The following is a 20,455-nucleotide window of genomic DNA, read 5'->3' as shown; positions in this document are numbered from 1 at the left end:
TTGTCATATACGGTATATCCTGTTCATTTGCATTGTATTTGCAAGGCTCTGTGGAAAGGGTTAATGAATACTGACTTTTATGACTTTGAATAAGAAGCTGATAATATTCTACAGATGCCATAGGGTTTAAAGAAGTGCATACCGTAATTTTCGCCCCATAAGACACACCTAGGTTTTTTGAGGAGGAAAAAAAAAAAAAGTGCTTTTGGTGGGTTTTGAACTAATGGTGGTCTGTGCATGACACTAATATGGGGGATCTGTGGATAGCACTGTTATGGGGGGGATCTGTGGGTGTCACTGTTATGGTGGGATCTGTGGATGGCACTGTTATGGGGGATCTGAGTGGGGCACTGTTATGGGGGGATCTGAGTGGGGCACTGTTATGGGGGATCTGAGGGGGGCACTGTTATGGGGGGATCTGTGGATGGCACTGTTATGGGGGGTGATCTGTGGATGGCACTGTTATTGGGGGGGGGTGATCTGTGGATGGCACTGTTATGGAGGGGGATTTGTGGATGGCACTGTTATGGGGGGTGGATCTGTGGAAGGCACTGCTATATATGTGTCACCCACAGATCCTCCACCCCATAACAGTGCCATCCACATATCCCCCACCCCATAATAGTGGCATCCACAAATCACCCCCCATAACAGTGCCATCCACAGATCTCCCCCATAACAGTGCCATCCACATATCCCACACCCCATAATAGTGTCATCCACAGATGCCCTAATAATCTGTGGGAGGGGCCAGTGTCATGCAAAGGCGGCTGGGCTGGTGCGATCACTGTACTCCGGCCCCACCGCTTATCTGTACTACTTACTAAATGTCCTGTAGCAGGCAGAGCAGGACGGGCGGCCGGAACTCACTGACGTCACGTGCCTGCGCCGCCTACTTTATGAATGAAGTAGGTGGCGCAGTCACGTGACGTCAGTGAGTTCCAGCCAGCCGCCCGCCCTGCTCTGCCTGCTACAGGACATTTAGTAAGTAGTACAGATGGGGCTGGGGATCAGAACTTCAATGAAAGCTATTATTATAAAATGTTTAGGCAATAAAGCAGTGAGTGAGCGGTGGGGCCGGAGTACAGGGACCGCACCGGCCCCGCCGCATTTGCATGACACCGGCCCCTCCTCCCTCCCCCATCCAGCTTATACATCACAGTCTGCAATGCTGCAGCATCGCGGACTGCCATGTAAAATGGCAGCATTCGCCCCATGAGACGCACAGGCATTTTCCCCCCACTTTTGGGGGGGGAAAGTGCGTCTTATGGAGCGAAAAATATGGTATGTTGGAGGGAAAAAGCCAGACTTGTTTACCACCAAAACCAGACAGATTCAACTTTTGAATGTCTGGTTTTAGCTATGTTGTTATATTTGAAAATCAGTTTGTATTTGGTAAAACTGCTTTGTCATTGCCATTGAGTATCTGTGAAGCTCTAATGTAAGTCTATGACAGACGGGAGTGGTAACTTTGTAACTGTTTGTGCTGAGCTTCACTCCACTCCTTCCACTAAAAGTTTCTAGTTTAGGCCTCTTTCACACTTGCGTTGTCCGGATCCGGCGTGTACTCCACTTGCCGGAATTACACGCCGGATCCGGAAAAACGCAAGTGTACTGAAAGCATTTGAAGACGGATCCGTCTTCAAAATGCTTTCAGTGTTACTATGGCACCCAGGACGCTATTAAAGTCCTGGTTGCCATAGTAGTAGTGGGGAGCGGGGGAGCGGTATACTTACAGTCCGTGCGGCTCCCGGGGCGCTCCAGAATGACGTCAGAGCGCCCCATGCGCATGGATCATGTGATCCATGCAATCACGTCATCCATGCGCTTGGGGCGCCCTGACGTCACTCTGGAGTGCCCCGGGAGCCGCACGGTCGGTAAGTATGCTGCTCCCCGCTCCCCACTACACTTTACCATGGCTGCCAGGACTTTAGCGTCCCGGCAGCCATGGTAACCATTGATATAAAGCTAAACGTCGCATCCGGCAATGCGCCGAAACGACGTTTAGCTTAAGGCCGGTTCCGGATCAATGCCTTTCAATGGGCATTCATTCCGGATCCGGCCTTGCGGCAAGTGTTCCGGATTTTTGGCCGGAGCAAAAAGCGCAGCATGCTGCGCTATTTGCTGCGGCCAAAAAACGTTCCGTTCCGGAACGGAAGACATCCTGATGCATCCTGAAGGACGGACTGTCCATTCAGAATGCATTAGGATAATCCTGATCAGTATTCTTCCGGCATAGAGCCCCGACGACGGAACTCTATGCCGGAAGAAAAGAACGCAGATGTGAAAGAGCCCTTAGACAGAAACTGTATATAAAGGGAGCACTCAGCCCCTAGTGTGCATGAGTGACCAGAAGAAGACGCTGAGCCCCAGACCATGGGTCACCAGCCCTGTGACCAAGGAGCCACCCAGACTACTGAGTCACAGACCGTGGACCTCCAGCCTTTGACCAGAGTACCAGCCTTCTAATATAGAGAGCAACAGCTAGCTCAGGCCTTTCCTCAGCATCAAACTCTTTTTCTGCCAGGGAGTAGACTGGAGAAGCCAGCCATATGCCTGGCCTGTATTGTTGTGCACTTGAATTAAAGGTGTGCACCTCCAGTAAAGAAGCACACTGGATTACTGCAGACCCTGACTCTCTGGACTTATTTTCCATTGGGGTGCACTACGCCTTACCATCCCAGGAAAATGTCTTGGCTGAAATTTGGAGAACAAGGATCCAATCTGTATCATGGTCTGTGGTCCTGCCCTTGCCTGCCCTGTTTTGGGAGAAAGGTAGTGGACCTGATACGATATCTGCAATTATTAGGGCACTTTAGGACTACTGAGGTATTGTTTCATGCTCAACAAACACATAGGGCCAGATTTATCACGACTCTGACAGCTCACTCCACTTTAATATATGGCTAAAGTCAGTTTTAGCCAAGTCAGATTTATGATCGGCCCTTTAAGACTGTAATAAATGTGGTTTGACGGTAGCAGTTTATCCGTCAGTAAGCAGCTTTACCAAAGTCGCACATCTTTACGAAAAAGTCGCACGTTTTTATGAAAAAGTTGCATGTTCTATTAAAAAGTCTCATAAGATAAGCGTGGTCCTCACTGGAGTGAAATTGCGACTTTTTTGCGACTTTTTTGCAACTTTTTAAATAGTCCCAATAGTAAATCTGTCTAAATATTCATTTACATAAGAAAACACGCCCACTTTCAGAAAACTGGCGAGCATAGTGCAGAGCAGAAAAATGTCGCAAATTTTTGCGCAGTTTAAGCGATTGGGCAAAAATTTGCGACTTTTTCACTCCATTATTCTGACTTGAGCTAATGATAAATCTGGCCCATAGGGTTCTGAAGGGGAAAATGTCCCTGCTTACCCTGATTTCCCATGCAATCCTCATGATAGCCAAAAGATGTCTCCTGATGGAATGGCTGTCAGCTCACATTCCCGCTACATCACAACTGATATCCCAATTTAAAAAAAACTGCTGTACATGAAAGATTGGTAGCAGTAAAATCCTGGATCCGAGCTTAAACAAATAATGATGCCTTTTACATTGACTCAATGGTATTTAATGGAAGATATAAAGGATGCACTAGGGAGACTGAAAGTTATTTAACCAAATAATTTTCACCTGAACGACTATTATAAGCTGGTTTACTCTAGTCTATTATTTGATTATTAACATTGTATGGAGAATATAATATATGCTATATTGTGATAACATACAGCTTTTTACAGGCACTATTTTCAGTGATTGTACTATTTATTGTTTGTTATATTATATGGATGTTATTACTTTCATCTTTTGTGTTTTATATGAAAACGCAATAAAATATATAAAATAACAAAATATTAATTTGCCTCAAATTTATATTCTCCCTGTGTTTGTGTGGGTTTCCTCCGGGTACTCCGGTTTCCTACAACACTCCAAAAACATATTGATAGGGATCTTAGATTGTGAGCCCCATAGGGGACAGTTGGATGCTAATGTCTGTAAAGTGCTGTGGTATATAGTAGCGCTATATAAGTGCATAAAATAAATAAATATATTTCCCCAAAATTTTAAATACCTGTGGTAACCAGAAGTGGTTCAAATTATACATTTTGATTTAATTATTCTAGGCTCAGTGATTCCATAGTGAAAATTCTGAAAACGTATCTTAGGAGAAGTTGCTTCATAGCCTACTCTACTTCAGACACCTCTACCTCTTCTAAAGCTAGCCATACACATTATATCTATGCTGGCCACTGATTTCAGAGGGTTCGGCCAACAATCTAATATCTAATGTTGGATTTCAACTGCCTGATCTTTTTGTTCTCGAGGAAATAAGCCATTGACAGAGGTGGCTGCCAGCAGCTTTCTCCCCACTCTCTATTCACTACGTATGCATGTTTGGTTGAGCCGATCATGCATACAGTATGTACAGGAGGATAGGGAGAGATAGCCGTCCACCAAAAAGTGTACGGCTGACAACTATCTTACAGGTATGTACATGACCAGCTTAATATTCTAAATCTCAAACCAAAACTCTTATGATTTATTTAAAAAGGGGAGACAGTTGTCTCTCCAAACATATTTTTGTTTTTCATCCTCCTTGCTGTCTACATCCTCAGTCTGTTTCTTTCTCTCTACAAATGTACAAATTGATGAGCAGTGCTCGTTCAGCCTGATTTTGATCTGTCTGTTCGGTGTGTACAGTCGTGGCCAAAAGTTTTGAGAATGACACAAATTGTTTTCACAAAGTTTGCTGCTAAACTGCTTTTAGATCTTTGTTTCAGTTGTTTCTGTGATGTAGTGAAATATAATTACACGCACTTCATACATTTCAAAGGCTTTTATCGACAATTACATGACATTTATGCAAAGAGTCAGTATTTGCAGTGTTGGCCCTTCTTTTTCAGGACCTCTGCAATTCGACTGGGCATTATCTCAATCAACTTCTGGGCCAATTCCTGAATGATAGCAACCCATTATTTCATAATCACTTCTTGGAGTTTGTCAGAATTAGTGGGTTTTTGTTTGTCCACCCGCCTCTTGAGGATTGACCACAAGTTCTCAATGGGATTAAGATCTGGGGAGTTTCCAGGCCATGGACCCAAAATGTCAATGTTTTGGTCCCCGAGCCACTTAGTTATCACTTTTGCCTTATGGCACGGTGCTCCATAGTGCTGGAAAATGCATTGTTCTTCTCCAAACTGTTGTTGGATTGTTGGAAGAAGTTGCTGTTGGAGGGTGTTTTGGTACCATTCTTTATTCATGGCTGTGTTTTGGGGCACAGCCATGAATATGAGAAGCAACCCCACACATGAATGGTCTCAGGATGCTTTACTGTTGGCATGACACAGGACTGATGGTAGTGCTCACCTTATTTTCTCCGGACAAGCCTTTTTCCTGATGCCCCAAACAATCGGAAAGAGGCTTCATCAGAGAATATGACTTTGCCCCAGTCCTCAGCAGTCCATTCACCATATTTTCTGCAGAGGATCAATCTGTCCCTGATGTTTTTTTTTTTTTTTTTTGAGAAAAGTGGCTTCTTTGCTGCCCTTCTTGACACCAGGCCATCTTCCAAAAGTCTTCGCCTCACTGTGCGTGCAGATGCGCTCACACCTGCCTGCTGCCATTCCTGAGCAAGCTCTGCACTGGTGGCACTCCGATCCCGCAGCTGAATCCTCTTTAAGAGACAATCCTGGCGCTTGCTGGACTTTCTTGGACGCCCTGAAGCCTTCTTAACAAGAATTGAACCTTTTTCCTTGAAGTTCTTGATGATCCTCTAAATTGTTGATTGAGGTGCAATCTTAGTAGCCACAATATCCTTGCCTGTTGAAACCACTGAAGAAGTTGTAGTCCACTCCGAAACACGTCTGGTAATTAATCCCATGAGACCAAAGTACAGGACCTAAGGATATAAAGCGCTTCAAGAAAGGGATCGGTGTTTTTTCGCTCTGTTACGAGGAAAAGCTGGATATCTGCTGTCCTTTGTTGAGATCATTCTCCTGGTGTTAACTAACCTTGCGGAATTGAACCGCACTGAGGACATCTGTTACCAGGTGATCTCCAGGAAAACACAGCGACATACGATCACCGAAGATCCCATTACCGCAGCAAGAGAAATCGCATCGCACCGCAGCAAGATAAATCGTATCGCACCGCAGCCTATAAAGATCTCTACTATACGTGGGACGCCACGAGTGAGAAACTAAAACCGGTATCATCTGAAACAGTGAGTAAAATTATTCCGGTTCATGTCTACAAATAGGCAGCGGTATTACAGCGGTACTGGTGCGATTTTTTTGGCAAGTGGTAATTAAAACCACACATGCCTTAAATGACTATCCTCAAAATAATCTCAATTGATTAATCTCTTTACCCCTGCCAGAGACATTGTTTGGGTCAATTAACCCTTAAGAGAGACTGCTTCCTATAAATTTTCACTATTGGATGATATATGTTTTAAGGATGTTATATGTTTTAAGTATTTTATAGCAATAATTTTAAGTAATTTAGTGTGCTTGATAATAATATATGTTACAACGAATAAATACTTTATATCAATTCTCCTTGTGGTATCAACTGGTAGTGTGCCCTACTACTTTATCCTCTTGTTTCCATTTTTTTCGAGGATTGGGTGAATCCTCTTGCAGGAGCACCCATACCATTCTTGAGCAGCTGGTGAGCCCTCTCTAATCATCTGAGTTAACAAGACGATTACTGAAATGATCTCAGCAGGTCCTTTAATGACAGCAATGAAATGCAGTGGAAAGGTTTTTTTTGGGATTAAGTTCATTTTCATGGCAAAGAAGGACTATGCAATTCATCTGATCACTCTTCATAACATTCTGGAGTATATGCAAATTGCTATTATAAAAAATTAAGCAGCAACTTTTCCAATTTCCAATATTTATGTAATTCTCAAAACTTTTGGCCACGACTGTATGTGTGAACAGAAGCTTAGTTCAGTGTATCTCACCTGAGGTTCAGCACTGCAGGTGTTACACTCTTTCTCTTGCTTTATGTGTTGCTGTCCAGCTGCTGACTAAAGTATCATTCACGCGACCGTATGAAGTCCGCATTCGTTCCGCAGTTCCATTCCACAGCCCCGCAAAAATATAGAGCATGTCCTATTCTTGTCCGCAATTGCGGACAAAAATAAGCATTTTCTATGATAGTGGCGGCCATGTGCGTTTCGCAAATTGTGGAATGCACACGGGCCGGTATCAGTGTTTTTTGCAAAACACTATGGTCGTGTGAATGTAGCCTAACTGACTAATCAGCATCCCTATAAATACCTGCTTCTCTCTCTCATTTCTTGCCTGATCCTTCTAGTCTGCTTTAATTTGCTATCTGAGCTATAATCAGTTTGCCTGTTGATATACTGATGGTTGCCTTCCTGGACTTTGACCTCAGCTTGTTCCTGGCTATAAGTTAGCCTGATTCCTTTGGTGCTCCATTCCAATGTACCTGATCCTCGTGGGTGAACAGCCTACCACTCGGGTGCCTGGCACAGTGGATCCATGTTCACCAATTGTAACAATGTCTGCATGGCATACACTTTCCCACAAGGGCATCATAACATGTAGATCACATGGGGAATTGTATGTATAAAACCTCTTACTGCAATGTCTTTGGCTCTAGTAGAAAGGTGTGCCACACTTCCTTCCATAATAGAAGAACAGTTCTACAAACATACCCCTACCCTACCACTGTTCCCCAAAAGAAGACCACTGCATGAAATATGCCCACTATCACAATATATAGATCACACAATATAATGTTTCCATACTGACAACCTTCCACCCCTATACATGAATTTCCCTATAATTTATTATATCATATTAATATATTATGACTAGGAAATGAATAAAGTAATTGGAGGGCACTCAAATATCTGACCACATTCAAGGCAGGGTATCAATAATCCTAAATGTATTTGCATAAAACTAATGCATTGGCATAAAACTCATAAAATCTACATACATATAATATAAAACATATGTCCATGTAATACTCAGTCAGCCCTGTGACCATAAATTATCGCCAGGTCGGCGTCAATCGTAAATGTCCACACTAAATATAATCGCCAGATGGTGCTTGTGTCACTTATGATTGTCCGCACTAGATCACCCGTTCAGGCATCTGCATGCAATAAGAATCACTGGTATAAACTCTTCAAATAAGCCCCATAGGGCAGAGTACTTTACCCCTCTTCTGTTCCTGTGGACTGATCCAGCAGCAGCCGCTTAAACTCACCCGGCGTCCCGAGCGGTTAGCAGGTCTCAAATGCGGCGTCCCATGTGACCTAGCTATGTCTCACGTAATACACACTGCTCTTGTGAAAGGCTGGTGAAGTGCTGCTCTGTGAAAGGCTGGTGATGTGCAGGGTCCTAGAATCCGGACCGTATATATTGATCTTTAAATCAGATGTCGTTCACAGGGGGTCCGAGGGGTGGGATGCCTGATGCTATTGTCACCTCAATATTCCATAGTGAAGTCCTGTGCTGTCATGAACCGTACGCGTTTCGGGGATCAAGCCCCTTTCTCAGCGGCAATGACAGCTACTAGAATCACTTATCCTTAAATACCCTCCTTGTAGCAAAGCATTCTGGAACTTTGGTCACATTAGGCACCTGATCTGAATCGACTCATTTACAACCACACAAATTGTTCAACATACTTTACAAAAAGGGGTCACATATCATCACTTGGACTTCACAATCGCTTTGTATGTCAAAAACGCACAGTGATTACAAAAACACACCTGTGTTTTCTGTGCATCCTTTATCACAAATGCATCCCTAGTATTTCCTGTTTAGTCACTCATTATTAACTGGACAATGTATCAAACAACACATAAAAAAAAAAACTAAAATACTTCAATCACGTATTAAATTCTGCTTAGGCCAATGTAAAAACAAAATTATGCAATAATTTCGAAAAAAAATTATAAAAAACTTTTATAAGTCAGTTAGGTGGGCGGCGGCTGCGGCCATTTTATGCAAGCTCAGTGCACTAGCACTGCATCTGAGCTTTTGTGACATTGAAATCCAAGCTTGAAAAACAGCACTAATAATCTGGTTGTCAGTGTGCAATTTACGCTAGAAATACAGCCATAATTTTCTGGGTTTTTAAAAACACACTTTTTTGCCAAAATACACAATTTTTCTGGCCTTGCAGCATCAAGACGTCTGGAATTCCAGGGTTATATACTGCTGTCATATTCAGTTATTAATCAAATACCCATTTTTGGCACAAATCTTTAAATGCAGCCTAGTGTGGGTCAGGGCGTGTGAGATACACCCTTTATATACTGGGGTTATATTGTTCTATTAATAAAACACCCTTTTTGGGGCAAAATACACAATTTTCCTGGCATTGCACCGTCAGCACGTGTGAAATTCCAGGGTTATATACTGCTGTCATATTTAGTTATTAATCACATACCCATTTTTGGCACAAATCTTTAATTGCAGCCTAGTGTGGGTCAGGGCGTGTTAGATACACCCTTTAAATACAGGGGTTCTATTCAGGTATTTGAAATACAGCCATTTAGTGCACAAATCTTTAATTGCGGCCTAGTGTGGGTCAGGGCGTGTGAGATACACACTGTATGTACAGGGGTTATATTCTTCTATTAATAAAACACCTTTTTTAGGGCAAAATACACAATTGTTGCGCCCTTGCAGCATCAAGACATTTGAAATTCCAGGGTTATATACTGCTGTCATATTCAGTTATTAAACAAACACCCGTTTGGGCAAACAAAAATTATTTGGCAGCATTTGCTGCAGATGTCATTGTGAGATGCACCATTTATATATTTGGGTTATATTCAGTTATTTGAAATACAGCCATTTTGGGCAGAAATCTTTAGTTGCGGCCTAGTGTGGGTCAGGGCATGTGAGATACACCCTTTATATACAGGTGTTCTATTCAGTTATTTAAAATAAAGGCATTTTGGGCACAAATCTTTAAATGTGGCCTAGTGTCGTTCAGGGCATGTGAGATACACTCTTTATATGCAGGGGTTTTATTCTTTTATTAATAAAACACCTTTTTTTGTGCAAAACACAATTTGTCAGTTACATTTTCGGGTGAAATTCACACATTTTTGGGTGTAATATACCTAGTTGACAGCTTAATACATTTCTATAATTTTTCTTTTACATTTTCGGGGGACAATAAACATTATTTTTCTGTCATAGACCCCTACTCTACCAAGTTAATACATTTCTGTAATTTTTCTGTTACATTCTTGGGTTGACCTTATACAATTTTAGATGGGAATAATCCCCTGCTCTGCATAGGTGACAGGGAATAAAATTTCAGAAATTCTTCTTTAATTGATGCTCGCCACCTCCTTTGATTCAATGCTTAAACTTTAACAAGTTGTACCACATTTGCACTTCAATAATTTGTCCCACATTTCCACTTTACTAATTTGGCCAACATTTGTGCTTCATTACTTTGTCCCACATTTCCGCTTTACTCTTTTGGCCAACATTTGCGCCTCAATACTTTATCCCACATTTCCGCTTTACTCTTTTGGCCCACATTTGGGCTTCTGTTTTTTGTCCCACATTTGCGCCTCAATAACTTTTCCCATATTTCCGCTCGATCGCCAAAATTTTTTATAAATTTATCTCCCTTAAATTTGGTCTCTTTTTCTCACGCTCCATCTCCGGCGTGGAACCCTGATTCGTTGATAACCGTGATCAACATGGTAGGTTCAGAAAAGAACATCGAAAGTTGATAGAGAAGATGTCCAAATGGATGTCACTGGGGAACCTCTACATAGGTGACAGGAACATACATTTTTTAAAAATCGTCAATTACATTGTCAGGTGACATTTTTCAAATTTTGCTGGATAGAAACCCCTGCTATGCATAGTTGACAGGGAATAAAATTTTAGAAATTCTTAATTAATTGATGCGCGACATATCCTTTCATTCAATGTTTAAACTTTAAAAAGTTGTCCCACTTTTAAGCTTTAATACTTTGTCCCATATTTCCGCTCTATAATTTTAAATTAAAAAAAAATTATCCTCCCTTGGATGTGGCCTCTCTTTCTCACGCTCCATTTCTGGCCTGGAACCCTGATTCCCTGCCACCCGTGATCACCATGGTAGGCGCATAAAAGAACATCGAAAGTTGATATAGCAGATATCAAATTGGATCATGAACATCACGGGGACGTGCGACATGGTGGGCCAGTAAGTATGCACACGCCTACACGAACTGACTGACAGGGGTCAGCCCTTGCAACTTCTGGGTCTCCAAATTGGGTATATGGCCTGAGCTTGCCCTTTACCCCTTGGAGGTGCTGGCCTGCCCTGCAGCCAGTGTATTGTCTGAATGCATGTTTAGCACGACTGGAGGGAGTTATCACAGGTTATATTTCCCAATGTTTAGCGGTGTACCCTAATTAAAAAAATAAAAATAAATTTAAAACCAAAAAGCAGTGTAGGCTACCTCCTCCACCATCACTTCCACCTACACCGCCACATCCACCGCCTCCTCAACCTCCTACTCCATATGGACCTTGTCCTCTTAGATCAAGATTATAATTTTTTTATTTTTACGTATTTTATGTTATCTAAAGTAATTTCCCTATCCACATTTGTTTGCAGAGCACTTGCCATGCTCTTAACCACATTTTGATGCCATTTGCAGCCCTCTAGCCCTTACCATTACATTTTTACAGCCATTTTAGTGCTCAAAAGTTTGGGTCTCTATTGACTTCAATGAGGTTCGGGTTCAGGGTCAAGTTCGGGTTCCGAACTCAAACTTTTTTGTGAAGTTCGGCCGAACCTGTCGAATCCGAACATCCAGGTGTCCGCTCAACTCTAATTATGACAATCTGCTACACAGACCTATATTAAGGTCCTTCACACTGCTCACAAATGTAGGTAAATGCACAGAACAAGCACCTAAAAGATGATACAAAGGAGAAGAGAACAAAACGAGCAGCACTCACCGATGATAGGCAGGTAACTTTATTCCATGGCAGGAGGGGGGTGCAAGGGTTGCAGATACAGCAAGTAAGCGACAGCCGTTTCGCGCGTATATGCGCTTCTTCTAAAAGAAGGTGTGAAACTCAAATAGACACCATCCACACCATCTATCCATGTAACACACTCATGTAACACACCACCGTCCCCCAAAGAGATTTTAATCTGAAATATACCTGGGCATCATATTGTGAAGATAAGACTCAAAGAAGACACAATGTTACCATCTTGTAACATGACCCTATTCCTCTAACCAGGGGCGTAGCTAAAAGCTCATGGGCAGTGGCGTAGCTATAGGGGTCGCAGCGGTCGCAATTGCGACCGGGCCCCTAAGTCAGGGGGGCCCACGGGGCCCCCGCCTCAAGCCAGGAGAACGCGGCCCGCAGGCGCAGCTGATAACTGTCTGAAATCAGATTCACAGGACAGGGGGCGGAGCGGAGGCTGAGAGCCGAGCCCTGTGTGACGCACACTGTGCAGGGCAGGGCCAGGCGAAGTGAGGAGGGGGAGCGGCTTCAGCCTTCAGTTGCGGTCGGAAGAGGAAGCTGCTGTGTGCAGCGCGCGGCAAGTGAGTGACTCACTGACTGTAGAGGCTTTTCTATTACAGATGCATATGTAAGGTGTAACCAGAAGCTCCGTGGCCCCAGTGCAAAATCTACAATGTGCCACTTCTATTACTGGTGTCTGTTAGTTGTCAGGAGGCTTCTGGGCCCCCACGTCCCCGGAAAGCATAGGGGAAGTTAGACAGTAGGGAACATATGCTACTTTTGAGCTGGCCTGTGGCCGGGTGGCCCTAATGCCTGCAGGGCCCCTATGCAGCTGCACCAGTTGCAGCTATGGTATATGTCTGCCCCGGAGCACTAATGTCCCTTCATTAAAGCCTTGTCAGTTTGCTAGACAATGGGTCAGAATTATCAAGGTGCTGCCATATGTAAGGGGCCCTTCAGGTAAATGACTTTACATCTGTCATTCAGCTTGGATGGGCCCCTTTGTGTGGCCCCTTATTCTTCAGCAGCTGGTTTGCGTAATCTGATTTCTCTTTGGGTGCCCTGATCTATTAGCAGACAAACTCAATTATATAGGGAGCAATTACAAAGTCACCCCAGTGCCTCCTAACAGTTCCCATCAGATGTGAGAGCAGCAGCGATCGATCAGCCAGGATTAATGTGCACAGTGGGAGGCCCCTCCTTAAGGGCCGCTTCACACGAGCGGATGCCGTGCGTGGCATCCGCTCCGTGAAAGAGTGCCAAGACCCGATGCAGACTGCAGAGGCACGGAGCATTAACATGACTGATAATGCTCCGTGCCTCTCTGTGATCTCTTTACTACGAAATCACAGTGACAACTGTGATTTCGTAGTAAAGAGATCACAGAGAGGCACGGAGCATTAACAGTCATGTTACTGCTCCGTGCCTCTGCAGTCTGCAGCGGGTCTTGGCACTCTTTCACGGAGCGGATGCCACGCACGGCATCCGCTCGTGTGAAGCGGCCCTTAGGCAATTGACAAACTGCCCCCCCCTCATTCTTAGGCAAGTGACAAACTCAGCTCTGCTACATCTACAATGAGCAACTACAACAAATGTAATGCCAAACTGCAGTTCCTTGTGATGCCTTGGATAGCTTCCACTGGACCCACACAGCCTGTGGGTCCAGTGGAAGCTATCCAAGGCATCACATAGAGGAACTGCAGTTTGGCATTACATTTGTTGTAGTTGCTCATTGTAGATGTAGCAGAGCTGAGTTTGTCACTTGCCTAAGAATGAGGGGGGGGGGGGCAGTTTGTCAATTGCCTAAGGAGGGGCCTCCCACTGTGCACATTAATCCTGGCTGATCGATCGCTGCTGCTCTCACATCTGATGAGAGATTTCCTAGGGACGGGCTGGTGGATGAGGGCAGCCACCCGGTCCTGCTTATGGATCACCCAGTTTGCACTTAGCTATGCCCAGGCCCCATGCCAGGGGGTCCCTGATGTATTAACTGACCAATAACATGGAGTTCCTCGTGCCAGCTGCCTTGCTGGTGGACGATAGGCATGGGGCTCTTATCTGAGGTCTGATTGGGGGTCATTCATATTGGGGTCTGAGCTGAGGTGTGATCTGAGGTCTGATTAACATTGAGGGTCTGATTGGTGGTCTGACCTGAGGTGTAATGAAAAATATTTTTTTTCCGGAGCAGCTTGTAGAAAAAAGGCCTCACAGTCTCCCACACTCCTTCTTCCAAGCCAGCCAGCACCCCTGAGGCCATGCCAGCCAGCACCCCTGAGGCCAAGCCTGCCAGCACCCCTGAGGCCAAGCCTGCCAGCACCCCTGAGACCAAGCCAGTCAGCACCCCTGAGTCTTCAGAACTGTAAGTAAATTATATATAAGGGAAGCATGTAATATGAAAGAGACGAATTATGTCTGAACAGACATATAGCGCAAATTCCAGTTTTTGTTTATGTTGCACTGAATTTTCTGCAAAATATATATTTTTTTTTTTCTTTGGGGGGGGGGGGGGGGGTCGGGGTGGCAGTGGATCTTGGGTGAGTTCCCACACTTTTTTCCCAGGACTTGACCCCTGGAGTGGTCCCGCAGTCTGGGCGGCAGTTCTGACTAGTCCTACTTTAATACACAGACATTTAGATTCATACACTTCCTACACTGGCACAAATGCGTTGCCAGTGACCAACTGTCTATGCTCAGTCCTACGCGTAACTGTCGCAAGTGCATGAGGAGTTGCGGATGTGGCGGCGAGGTCCGAGAGGTAATGTGGGGGTGGGAGATCCGGGAGGGGGGGGGGGCCCATAAATTTTTTTTGCTATGGGGCCCAGTCATTTCTAGCTACGCCCCTGCTCATGGGCCCTGATGCAAGAGTTCAGCTTGGGCCCCCTTCCCTCAGTGCTTGTTGGCAAGGGGCAGGGGAGCACGTAGCCTTCCTGCTGCCTGAGGTAAACATTGAAAGGGCACCCCCTCATGCCAAATTTTTAACCTAACCCCTTCCCTCCAGCCAGAGATGTAAAGAGACCAGCATGCACTTTCTATAATGCCAGTGTCTTATGTGGCACAAGGGTCTTTGGGCCCCTCAGGCTCCTGGGCCCGGTAGCGACTGCTACCTCTGCACCCCCTATAGCTACGCCCCTGCCTCTAACCCAAACACACCATTGACCTCCGCAACACTGCACTTTCTGTATCTACACTCACCAAAAACAATGTAGGTACTATCCATGGACAGAGACTCACACAACTCCCTCTTACACTGTCAACATATATAGAGTAAAAATTCTATACTGTCAGCGTATATTTATTCAAAATCCCCCAAAGAAAGGTTCCTCAAAAGCAATCATAACATGCAAAATATCTAGACATATAATGTGCAAACCACACACAAAAAACGCACTAACAATATAAATAATGCAACAATACTGGTCAAATTATATAGAAAACGCAACATTAACGCACAAGTGATAGAATTATGTAAATTTAATCCAAATACCACAATACCAAACTTTAGTAATTATAAAACAAACTCCCCAAACTATCTAATCCAAAAGAGAAGAAAAGAAGCCAGAAAAGACTGACATTACACGATTTACCACATTAACACAGTGAAATCTACCCCATGGAACACATCCAAGACATGGAACACATCCAGGAGCACAATATGAAAACTAGCCACAAAAAACACACACGCAGCAGCAGAAAAAACGCAGAGGTACCGCACAAAGGCATCAGTAACGCACAAATGACAAAATTATGAAAATTTTATCCAAATCTTCATCTAAAAACTACAACAGCAATTCCCCACAACCATAAAGCTTGCTTCCTCTATCCAACCAAAAAAAAACAAAGAAAAGAAAGAAAGAAAAGGAAAATTAACATTATGTGGTCCACCACATACACACAACGAAATCCAGTCCAGCTTTTCAACGTACTCACAGACAGGGTATAGAAGCCAATACAATGGCAGACAGTGGGTAACCACTGATGAAGGAGGCAGCTTAGACCTCCGAAACGCTTATGGTGAATACTTTACAAACCCGCCATCATAGCACTGGATAGACACAATTGAACAGTTTGGAAGCGCTTCCAACAACTACCTTCCCCCTTTTACTGGATTAAAAAGATTGCCACGCGATCGCGAACGAACCAGAGACACAAGGGACGCCATACAGGTGACAGCGGGTAACCACTGATGAAGGAGGCAGCTTAGACCTTCAATATGCGTATGGTGAATACTTTACAAACACGCCATAATAGCACTGGATAGACACCATTGAACAGTTTGGAAGCGCTTCCAACAACTACCTTCCCCCTTTTACTGGAATAAAAAGATCGCCACGCGATCGCGAACGAACCAGAGACACGTGGGATGCCATACAGGTGACGTCACACCCACGTGGGACTCCGAAGGAAGATACCTGAACGGCCAATACAAAATCCAGAAGGGACGCTAACAACCGCAACATACGAATCCACCGGAGAAGGTAAATTACAGTCAGGGTGTGGTCCTCCTCACCGAGTGGGATACCACACAAGTAATAGCACCCAAATTACATATTAACATCTATAACCAGGGGCGTAGCTATAGGGGGTGCAGAAGTAGCAGTCTCTACCGGGCCCAGGAGCCTGAGGGGCCCAAACAACCTTGTAGCATAAGAAAACACTGATATTATAGAAAGTGTATAGACAGGTTAGATCATGTGGTATTTTTATAGAGCAGGTTGTTACGGACGCGACAATACCAAATATGACCAAAAATTTTTGGGTTGTTTGTTTCAGTTTTACATAACAAAGCCTTTTTGGAAAAAAAATATTTTTTTGTGTCTCCACATACTGAAAGCCGTATTTTTTTCTTTTTTTTTTGGGCGACTGTCTTGTGTAGGGGCTCATTTTTTTCGGGATGAGATTACGGTTTGATTGGTACTATTATAGGGTGCATATGACTTTTTGATTGCTTGCTATTACACTTTTTGTGATGTAAATATTTTTTTTTAGACCGTTTTTATTTTTATTTTTTTACGGTATTCACCTGAGGGGTTAGGTCATGTGATATTTTTATAGAGCAGGTTCTAACGCGGTGATACCTAATATGTATACTTTTTTAAATTTACTTAAGTTTTAAACAATAACCCCATTTAAAAAAAATATATATATATATGTTTTAGTGTCTCCATATTCTGAGCCATAGTTTTTTTTATATTTTGGGCTTCGGTAGGAGCTCAATTTTTGTGGGTTGAGGTGACGGTTAGACTTGTACTATTGTGGCGGTCATACGCCTTTTTGATCGCTTGGTACTTTTAGAGAATTTAAGTGACAAAAGAATGGTTTATTTAGCACAGTTTTTATTCTTATTTTTTTATGGTGTTCACCTGAGGGGTTAGGTCATGTGATATGTTTACAGAGCCGGTTGATATGGACGCGGTGATACCTAATATGTATACTTTTCTTTTTTTCCCTATTTTAAAAAAAATAAAAATACTTTATTTAGGGAAAATCCCTTTTTTTATTTTTTTTACTTGAAAGTTTTAATTTTTTTCAACTTTTTTTTCGCTTTATTTTTTGTCCCACTTTGGGTCTTCAACTTTTGGGGGGCTGATCCCCTTTACAATGCATTCCAATACTTCTGTATTGGAATGCATTGGCTGTATGAGACGTGATGGACGAACATATGCCGGGACAGTTCGCGAACGCGATTGCGTGATCAAATGTTCGTGAACCGCAAGTTTGCGGCGGGTCCCATTCATTTTAATGGCAGGCGAACCTGAAAAACCTTCAGCTCATATTTGCAGCCAAGAAATAATTACTAGAAGTGCACAAATAGTCCCACAACATGGACAGTGACATACCAGATGTATTATTTGAATTTGTGATCTCCATTTATTATTTTTTTCAATGCGAAATATCGGCAATATAATTTTCGTGTACACGCGTGCGCAAATGCACTATACAGTACCCAAATGCACTATAAAGAAAGTATATTGGTATATAACACCCCGCTTCAATCAGTTTTTTTGGGGGGTGACTGGTATATCACACCAGTAGAAATTATTTGTTCCAATAACGCTTGTCCCTCTATATACCTGCAGTATCGCAGCAGAACCGCACACAATACAAATGCACTATAATATACTTTCTAACATAGAAAGTATATCATAACATTGTACAAGGAATGCAATCCATTAGAATATACATAAAGATAAAACGTAACGTTTAATTATTTTACTATGAGGGTCCATTCACGCGTCCGTAAAACACAGACACTGGCAATGTGCATTCCGCAATTTGTGGACCGCAAATCACCGACACTATAATAGAAAATGCCTAATCTTGTCTGCAATTGCGGACAAGAATAGGACATGTTCTATTTTTTGGAGGAAACGGAAGCAGAGATGCGGAAGTGTGGATCCGCAAATGCGGATGCGGACAGCACATTCCGGCCCTATTGAACATGAATGGGTCTGCACCCGTTCCGCAAAATTGCAGAACGGATGCGGACCCATTTTGCGGATGTGTGAATGGAAAAGATATCCCTCAAAATGGAAATCCCTGTGTGCTATCGATATGTGTGTGATACATAGAGCGGTGCGATATACTTATACTTTTATAATGAGTCAAAAACACATAGATCTATATAGTGATCACCTGGAAGTCAGGGGCCTAGGGGTTTACTAGGGCCATTTTTATATAGGGTAAGGTTCCGGACAGGGTCGCTCTTATCAGGGTGGGTTGTCTGTGGTTAGGCTATCAGGGCCAGAATAGCACCCCCCTGTCGGGCAATATCAGGGACAGTTCTTTGCCCACCCTGTCCTTTAATACCACATCATCATCTAGCCCAGGGATAGATGGTTTTTGTTTCATGGATGTGCACTGGAACCCCCCAGATTGTGGTAGGACATATGGTTTCTGATTTGGTGCCGCCGAGCACCTGATTTAGTGCCGCCGAGCACTTGTTATTGCCTACCACATCTATGCTTTTTTCTTAAAGGGGTTCTGCACTTTGTTTTAACTGATGATCTATCCTCTGGATAGATCATAAGCATCTGATCAGCGGGGATCCGACACCTGGGACCCCCCACCGATCAGCTGTTTGAGAAGGCAGCGGCACTTCAGCAGCGCTGCGGCTTTCGCTCTGTTTACCGCTGGCCCAGTGACGTCACGACTAGTATCAACTAGCATGGGCGGTGCTAAGCTCCATTCAAGCGAACAGATTTTTGGATCGGTGGACTTTTATAAAATTTTGTTGGAACTTTGTAATTTGAATATTATATGATATTTGATAAAGCTTTATTTTCATACATATGATATTTAAAAAAAAGATTACTGATGTGTCTTGTTGGAGTTCATTCCTGCTAGTGTGCTTTGTAGATGATTTCTACTCTTACAGCGCACACACACACATGCTCCCAGTCTAAATTACTTTAGCCATTGACCAGTCCTGTTCATAATTTATAGGAGCCTCAATGGTGCTCCAGACAGTATGTGACCGTTGGTTCTCTTACGATGATCTCTCAGATTCACTATCCTCTGCAGTTGCTTTCACCTCTGTGAGTTTGTCTTGCAGGACCTTTCTCTCCATACACCCTTTTTCACCGCTCAACTCAACAAGCGCTACATTCTGACAATCACTTGATCATTAGTGGAGGAGACTGCTTTATGTAAATGCTAATGCCATTGCTCATCCCCATACAGAATCATTGTTTGCCGGCAGCAGAGTGCTGTTTAGACAGCACAATCTGCTGTCGGCAAACAATTATTTAGGTGACCGCATGAAAGATCCAATTACCCAATGAATGAACGTTTTGGTAATTGGTGGCACCTTTACACCTGCAGATTGTAGATAGCAAGTGTTCATATGAATGCTTGTTAGTAATGATGTACCAAATGTTTGGACAGTGTCAAGGGGCCTCTTTCATATGTCATTATTATAGTCATTAAACAAGACAGAGATCGGCACTACACCTCAAACCATCAGTAGAACAACATGTCCAGTGCAGCTATCATTCTCATTGGTGGTGCTCAGTGCATATAGCAGATCCAGTAATATATGTAGTAGAAAAGAACACATGCACGGCACCCACCATAACAATGGTATCTTTATCCAATAGTCTTCCAAAAACATAATAATCATACTTGTGTACAGGGTGAAAGAGGCCTAACTTTTCCTTTCTCACTCAGCAGCCAAATGGACTCCAATGTTCCTCAGGTTTCAGTCACTCCCTGGTATTTCATCCACAGCCCACCCCTGCCGCTCCTCGGTGACTGCCTAGGCTCAGATCGCAGTCATAACTCACAGCAGGTCTCACAGTCCCCCATCGGCTCACTGCACACACACTTTTGGAAGCAAGTCAAACCCCACCTACAACCTTTACCATGTAGTGCTTCTAATTCCACAGTGTACCGCATCAAATCTGACACAATACACCAGTAATGGTCCCTTCTGACTGACACTTCCAACTCCTGCAGTACAATGTTGTAAAC

The 20,455-nt window shown here is 43.5% G+C and overlaps 1 protein-coding gene across 3 annotated transcripts in view; it reads right to left on the bottom strand.

The window, feature by feature from the left end:
- The window catches only part of PHTF1 (putative homeodomain transcription factor 1), a 272,612-nt gene that overhangs the window by 235,441 nt on the left and 16,716 nt on the right, over positions 1–20,455 (bottom strand). The gene's annotated exons all lie outside the window — the stretch shown is intronic.

The sequence above is a fragment of the Bufo gargarizans genome, chromosome 3 (assembly GCF_014858855.1).
Source record: "Bufo gargarizans isolate SCDJY-AF-19 chromosome 3, ASM1485885v1, whole genome shotgun sequence".
Classification (NCBI taxonomy): Eukaryota; Metazoa; Chordata; class Amphibia; order Anura; family Bufonidae; genus Bufo; species Bufo gargarizans.
This window is presented reverse-complemented; position numbering and strand designations above follow the sequence as displayed.